At 52.8% G+C, this 7,500-nt stretch overlaps 3 non-coding genes across 3 annotated transcripts in view; all 3 read right to left on the bottom strand.

Moving 5' to 3' along the window:
- Positions 1-809, bottom strand: part of LOC126332628 (large subunit ribosomal RNA) — a 4,222-nt gene extending 3,413 nt beyond the window's left edge. The window contains exon 1 of the ribosomal RNA XR_007563812.1: positions 1-809. This exon is cut by the window's left edge and continues 3,413 nt beyond it. This is a non-coding gene — a ribosomal RNA (large subunit ribosomal RNA).
- A 188-nt stretch (positions 810-997) lies between these two features.
- Positions 998-1,152, bottom strand: LOC126332629 (5.8S ribosomal RNA). The gene has a single exon (XR_007563813.1). It is a non-coding gene; the product is annotated as a 5.8S ribosomal RNA (ribosomal RNA).
- Positions 1,153-1,514: 362 nt separating this feature from the next.
- LOC126332625 (small subunit ribosomal RNA) lies at positions 1,515-3,409 on the bottom strand. Its single transcript, XR_007563809.1, has one exon. It is a non-coding gene; the product is annotated as a small subunit ribosomal RNA (ribosomal RNA).
- Between the last annotated feature and the right edge of the window lie 4,091 nt (positions 3,410-7,500).

The following is a 7,500-nucleotide window of genomic DNA, read 5'->3' as shown; positions in this document are numbered from 1 at the left end:
TCCGGGAAGAACCGCGCGCGCTTGCCGGGAGCCCGAGCGCCCAAAGGGGCGAATCGACTCCTCCAGATATACCGCCGAGCAGCCAGCCAGGACACCGGGGCTCTGCCCAACAGACGCGAACCGAGGCCCGCGGAAGGACAGGCTGCGCACCCGGGCCGTAGGCCGGCACCCAGCGGGTCGCGACGTCCTACTAGGGGAGAAGTGCGGCCCACCGCACACCGGAACGGCCCCACCCCGCGGCGAGTGGAAAGGCAACCGGACACGACCCCGCCGCGGATTGCTCCGCGCGGGCGGCCGGCCCCATCTGCCGAGGGCGGGGGCCAGTGGCCGGATGGGCGTGAATCTCACCCGTTCGACCTTTCGGACTTCTCACGTTTACCCCAGAACGGTTTCACGTACTTTTGAACTCTCTCTTCAAAGTTCTTTTCAACTTTCCCTCACGGTACTTGTTCGCTATCGGTCTCGTGGTCATATTTAGTCTCAGATGGAGTTTACCACCCACTTGGAGCTGCACTCTCAAGCAACCCGACTCGAAGGAGAGGTCCCGCCGACGCTCGCACCGGCCGCTACGGGCCTGGCACCCTCTACGGGCCGTGGCCTCATTCAAGTTGGACTTGGGCTCGGCGCGAGGCGTCGGGGTAGTGGACCCTCCCAAACACCACATGCCACGACAGGCGGCAGCCTGCGGGGTTCGGTGCTGGACTCTTCCCTGTTCGCTCGCCGCTACTGGGGGAATCCTTGTTAGTTTCTTTTCCTCCGCTTAGTAATATGCTTAAATTCAGCGGGTAGTCTCGCCTGCTCTGAGGTCGTTGTACGAGGTGTCGCACGCCACACCGCCAGCCGGCTGTGCACGCTACCGAGAAAGTACCGGTATGCGAACCGCCAGGCGACGGGCGCGCATCGCACGTTTAAGGAGACGCGGCCGGCCACACAGGCGACCACGACACTCCCACGTCTCCGAAGCGGGACAAACGCCGCGCGCTTCAGTATACGTAGCCGACCCTCAGCCAGACGTGGCCCGGGAACGGAATCCATGGACCGCAATGTGCGTTCGAAACGTCGATGTTCATGTGTCCTGCAGTTCACATGTCGACGCGCAATTTGCTGCGTTCTTCATCGACCCACGAGCCGAGTGATCCACCGTCCTGGGTGATCTTTTCCTTTTCAGTCTCCCACTGTCTCTTTCAAGACAGTAGCATTTGCGGGACTGAGGCGTCTGACGGCCCCTGTTCCACTATTTTTTTTGTGTCCAACGGCCTCACAGCCGATGGGCGTCGTACGGCTCCACACCGGAGCGGACAGGCACTCGGGCGAACGTCATTCAAAACCGGCGCCAGGCGCCAGGTACCGCAGGCCAGCCGCTCCAGAGCTTCAGCGCTCGTACCACACAACAACAACACTTCCGCTAGTTTTGAGAGGCACGCGTGGTTCCGCACGCGGCGCACGGCCACTGCCGTACAGGTAGCGTGTTGCGCGACACGACACGCACATCGAAAGACATGCAGTCTAGTCGGTAATGATCCTTCCGCAGGTTCACCTACGGAAACCTTGTTACGACTTTTACTTCCTCTAAATGATCAAGTTTGGTCATCTTTCCGGTAGCATCGGCAACGACAGAGTCGATGCCGCGTACCAGTCCGAAGACCTCACTAAATCATTCAATCGGTAGTAGCGACGGGCGGTGTGTACAAAGGGCAGGGACGTAATCAACGCGAGCTTATGACTCGCGCTTACTGGGAATTCCTCGTTCATGGGGAACAATTGCAAGCCCCAATCCCTAGCACGAAGGAGGTTCAGCGGGTTACCCCGACCTTTCGGCCTAGGAAGACACGCTGATTCCTTCAGTGTAGCGCGCGTGCGGCCCAGAACATCTAAGGGCATCACAGACCTGTTATTGCTCAATCTCGTGCGGCTAGAAGCCGCCTGTCCCTCTAAGAAGAAAAGTAATCGCTGACAGCACGAAGGATGTCACGCGACTAGTTAGCAGGCTAGAGTCTCGTTCGTTATCGGAATTAACCAGACAAATCGCTCCACCAACTAAGAACGGCCATGCACCACCACCCACCGAATCAAGAAAGAGCTATCAATCTGTCAATCCTTCCGGTGTCCGGGCCTGGTGAGGTTTCCCGTGTTGAGTCAAATTAAGCCGCAGGCTCCACTCCTGGTGGTGCCCTTCCGTCAATTCCTTTAAGTTTCAGCTTTGCAACCATACTTCCCCCGGAACCCAAAAGCTTTGGTTTCCCGGAGGCTGCCCGCCGAGTCATCGGAGGAACTGCGGCGGATCGCTGGCTGGCATCGTTTATGGTTAGAACTAGGGCGGTATCTGATCGCCTTCGAACCTCTAACTTTCGTTCTTGATTAATGAAAACATACTTGGCAAATGCTTTCGCTTCTGTTCGTCTTGCGACGATCCAAGAATTTCACCTCTAACGTCGCAATACGAATGCCCCCGCCTGTCCCTATTAATCATTACCTCGGGTTCCGAAAACCAACAAAATAGAACCGAGGTCCTATTCCATTATTCCATGCACACAGTATTCAGGCGGGCTTGCCTGCTTTAAGCACTCTAATTTGTTCAAAGTAAACGTGCCGGCCCACCGAGACACTCAACAAAGAGCACCCTGGTAGGATTTAAACGGGGTCCGCCTCGGGACGCGAAAGCACCCCTTCGGCTCGCCCCACCGGCAGGACGTCCCACGATACATGCCAGTTAAACACCGACGGGCGGTGAACCAACAGCGTGGGACACAAATCCAACTACGAGCTTTTTAACCGCAACAACTTTAATATACGCTATTGGAGCTGGAATTACCGCGGCTGCTGGCACCAGACTTGCCCTCCAATAGATACTCGTTAAAGGATTTAAAGTGTACTCATTCCGATTACGGGGCCTCGGATGAGTCCCGTATCGTTATTTTTCGTCACTACCTCCCCGTGCCGGGAGTGGGTAATTTGCGCGCCTGCTGCCTTCCTTGGATGTGGTAGCCGTTCTTCTCAGGCTCCCTCTCCGGAATCGAACCCTGATTCCCCGTTACCCGTTACAACCATGGTAGGCGCAGAACCTACCATCGACAGTTGATAAGGCAGACATTTGAAAGATGCGTCGCCGGTACGAGGACCGTGCGATCAGCCCAAAGTTATTCAGAGTCACCAAGGCAAACGGACCAGACAAGCCAATCCGATTGGTTTTGATCTAATAAAAGCGTCCCTTCCATCTCTGGTCGGGACTCTGTTTGCATGTATTAGCTCTAGAATTACCACAGTTATCCAAGTAACGTGGGTACGATCTAAGGAACCATAACTGATTTAATGAGCCATTCGCGGTTTCACCTTAATGCGGCTTGTACTGAGACATGCATGGCTTAATCTTTGAGACAAGCATATGACTACTGGCAGGATCAACCAGGGAGCTGCGTCAACTAGAGCTGAGCAGCCGGCCGCCCGGGAGTGTGTCCCGGGGGCCCGCGCGAACACGCAAGCGTCCGCTCAATTATTCTGCAAACAGGAGGAGGCCGAGCTCCCCTGCACGATACACCTCGAAACCCTCTCAGGTCCCGGCGGCGCGCAGCGCCGTCCTAGGTACTTGGTCGGTTTCGAGAGAGGCGCAATCGCCCGGAGTTAGGCGAGTAGACGGTTTTAGTGCGAACACCCTTGCTCCCAACTGAGCTTGCCGCTGCCGACAGAGGCCCGGGAGCGTGCTGTCGTGGCATTGCCGGCGGGAGACAACACGCGCCACCTATGGTGACCGGCAGCTCCAACGCCAGCGCCACACAAGGGCAAAGCCCCACTTGGGTGCAGAAGCGAACTCTCCCAGCACAGCGCACGCGCCAACACGTCCGCACAACTGCGATACAAACCACCTGCGAGAACCGCTGGGGCGACCGAGCAGCAGACGGCGTCGCGGCGCCGAGTGCCAGGCGGCGGCGCATCCTCAACGCACACAGTCCTCAATCAGACCAGCACACTGCAGATGTCCACCGCGCTTCGCACCGGGCTCGGCTGAACCAACTTTGGCCGCCAGGCGCCGCGTGCAGGGTGCGCCGCAGCGTAGCTGCGCCGCCTGCCGGGCCCGTCGGCTGGCGCTCCTGCCACTCGGCGCCCCCCACCAGCCGCCTGTTGCGCGTGCGCCCACGCAGCGCGCGGCCAACACGCCGGGCGGCCCCCCTTCACCGGCCGGGAACAGTCCCACCAAGCCACCGCCGCGTATCGCTTCATACCCACATGGGCCTAGTCACGCGTGTGGATGTGGCGGGTACCGCTGAAACAACCGGTTAATAGCTGTACCGATCGTCGCCATCACAGATTCACCTCCAGCGTGAACAACCGCTCAACAACGGATTTCCAGTTCATTTGCGTATCTTGGGCAGTAAACGTAGATGTCCACCTACATTTGCGAATTCAACAATTCTTGCATGCCAGGATGTCATGTGTCACGACACGCTACATCAGACCACATACACACTGCGACATGTGCAGAAGAGAACACGTGGAAGGTGGCCCGCGCACGTATGCGATGTACCTTCCGCGATCCACTGTCAACCGGCATCTGCGGCATGTCCCAGATATGGAACGCGGTCCACCAGGGTAGCACTTTGTGTGAGGCAATACGACAAAGTCGGAATACACGCGTCACTACATCAGACGGCTCACGCTGACCTGACCTGACCTGACTCACCGCACCACCACCCCCAGCGACCCAGGGTGACATACAATGCGTTCGTACGTTCCTCCCACACGCCTCTACGGCGTACCACAGTGCAACCTAGCTGTTATTGGGAGACGAGACAAGTAGCATCAAGCACAACATATGGAAATTGAGATTCGACACCGTTGGGCACAGCCAGCGTACGGTCACACGTATCACACTACTTCACTCTGTACGTAACGACCGATGATCGGTACAGCGTGTGGGTTACGCGTACGACATCAGCGGACAATGGACACAGACCATACCACGACGTACACTGAGGGCGTCGACATCTGAATGCAACTGAACAGCTGCGAGGCTCATTTAACACTCAAACGCCAGACCGACCAGCTTGAGAGGACAGAGACACAAAGAGGGGGACAGAGGGGGACAGAGGGGGGGGGGAGGGGGGGGGTCGGCGATATAGTCCTATTGCAGTACAATTGACAGTGGATAGCAGGAATATGTGGAAAGTAAGCAACACTCGCAAGACATCTACATGAGGATAACAACGACACCAGAGATTCCGAGCAGTGAACTATGTTAGGCAAAGGGACAACGTGGGTTAGGTTAAGGGACAACGTGGGTTAGGTTAAGGGACAACGTGGGTTAGGTTAAGGGACAACGTGGGTTAGGTTAAGGGACAACGTGGGTTAGGTTAAGGGACAACGTGGGTTAGGTTAAGGGACAACGTGGGTTAGGTTAAGGGACAACGTGGGTTAGGTTAAGGGACAACGTGGGTTAGGTTAAGGGACAACGTGGGTTAGGTTAAGGGACAACGTGGGTTAGGTTAAGGGACAACGTGGGTTAGGTTAAGGGACAACGTGGGTTAGGTTAAGGGACAACGTGGGTTAGGTTAAGGGACAACGTGGGTTAGGTTAAGGGACAACGTGGGTTAGGTTAAGGGACAACGTGGGTTAGGTTAAGGGACAACGTGGGTTAGGTTAAGGGACAACGTGGGTTAGGTTAAGGGACAACGTGGGTTAGGTTAAGGGACAACGTGGGTTAGGTTAAGGGACAACGTCGGTTAGGTTAAGGGACAACGTCGGTTAGGTTAAGGGACAACGTCGGTTAGGTTAAGGGACAACGTCGGTTAGGTTAAGGGACAACGTCGGTTAGGTTAAGGGACAACGTGGGTTAGGTTAAGGGACAACGTGGGTTAGGTTAAGGGACAACTTGAGTTAGGTTAAGGGACAACTTGAGTTAGGTTAAGGGACAAATTGAGTTAGGTTAAGGGACAAATTGAGTTAGGTTAAGGGACAAATTGAGTTAGGTTAAGGGACAAATTGAGTTAGGTTAAGGGACAAATTGAGTTAGGTTAAGGGACAAATTGAGTTAGGTTAAGGGACAAATTGAGTTAGGTTAAGGGACAAATTGAGTTAGGTTAAGGGACAACTTGAGTTAGGTTAAGGGACAACTTGAGTTAGGTTAAGGGACAACTTGAGTTAGGTTAAGGGACAACTTGAGTTAGGTTAAGGGACAACTTGAGTTAGGTTAAGGGACAACTTGAGTTAGGTTAAGGGACAACTTGAGTTAGGTTAAGGGACAACTTGAGTTAGGTTAAGGGACAACTTGAGTTAGGTTAAGGGACAACTTGAGTTAGGTTAAGGGGACAACTTGAGTTAGGTTAAGGGACAACTTGAGTTAGGTTAAGGGACAACTTGAGTTAGGTTAAGGGACAACTTGAGTTAGGTTAAGGGACAAATTGAGTTAGGTTAAGGGACAAATTGAGTTAGGTTAAGGGACAACTTGAGTTAGGTTAAGGGACAACTTGAGTTAGGTTAAGGGACAAATTGAGTTAGGTTAAGGGACAACTTGAGTTAGGTTAAGGGACAACTTGAGTTAGGTTAAGGGACAACTTGAGTTAGGTTAAGGGACAACTTGAGTTAGGTTAAGGGACAACTTGAGTTAGGTTAAGGGACAACTTGAGTTAGGTTAAGGGACAACTTGAGTTAGGTTAAGGGACAACTTGAGTTAGGTTAAGGGACAACTTGAGTTAGGTTAAGGGACAACTTGAGTTAGGTTAAGGGACAAATTGAGTTAGGTTAAGGGACAAATTGAGTTAGGTTAAGGGACAAATTGAGTTAGGTTAAGGGACAAATTGAGTTAGGTTAAGGGACAACTTGAGTTAGGTTAAGGGACAACGTGGGTTAGGTTAAGGGACAAATTGAGTTAGGTTAAGGGACAACTTGAGTTAGGTTAAGGGACAACTTGAGTTAGGTTAAGGGACAACTTGAGTTAGGTTAAGGGACAACTTGAGTTAGGTTAAGGGACAACTTGAGTTAGGTTAAGGGACAACTTGAGTTAGGTTAAGGGACAACTTGAGTTAGGTTAAGGGACAACTTGAGTTAGGTTAAGGGACAACTTGAGTTAGGTTAAGGGACAACTTGAGTTAGGTTAAGGGACAACTTGAGTTAGGTTAAGGGACAACTTGAGTTAGGTTAAGGGACAACTTGAGTTAGGTTAAGGGACAACTTGAGTTAGGTTAAGGGACAACTTGAGTTAGGTTAAGGGACAACTTGAGTTAGGTTAAGGGACAACTTGAGTTAGGTTAAGGGACAACTTGAGTTAGGTTAAGGGACAACTTGAGTTAGGTTAAGGGACAAATTGAGTTAGGTTAAGGGACAAATTGAGTTAGGTTAAGGGACAAATTGAGTTAGGTTAAGGGACAAATTGAGTTAGGTTAAGGGACAAATTGAGTTAGGTTAAGGGACAAATTGAGTTAGGTTAAGGGACAAATTGAGTTAGGTTAAGGGACAAATTGAGTTAGGTTAAGGGACAAATTGAGTTAGGTTAAGGGACAAATTGAGTTA

Source organism: Schistocerca gregaria, unplaced genomic scaffold, assembly GCF_023897955.1.
Source record: "Schistocerca gregaria isolate iqSchGreg1 unplaced genomic scaffold, iqSchGreg1.2 ptg001485l, whole genome shotgun sequence".
Classification (NCBI taxonomy): domain Eukaryota; kingdom Metazoa; phylum Arthropoda; class Insecta; order Orthoptera; family Acrididae; genus Schistocerca; species Schistocerca gregaria.
Note: the sequence above shows the minus strand (reverse complement) of the source record. Positions and strands in the feature narration are given on the sequence as shown.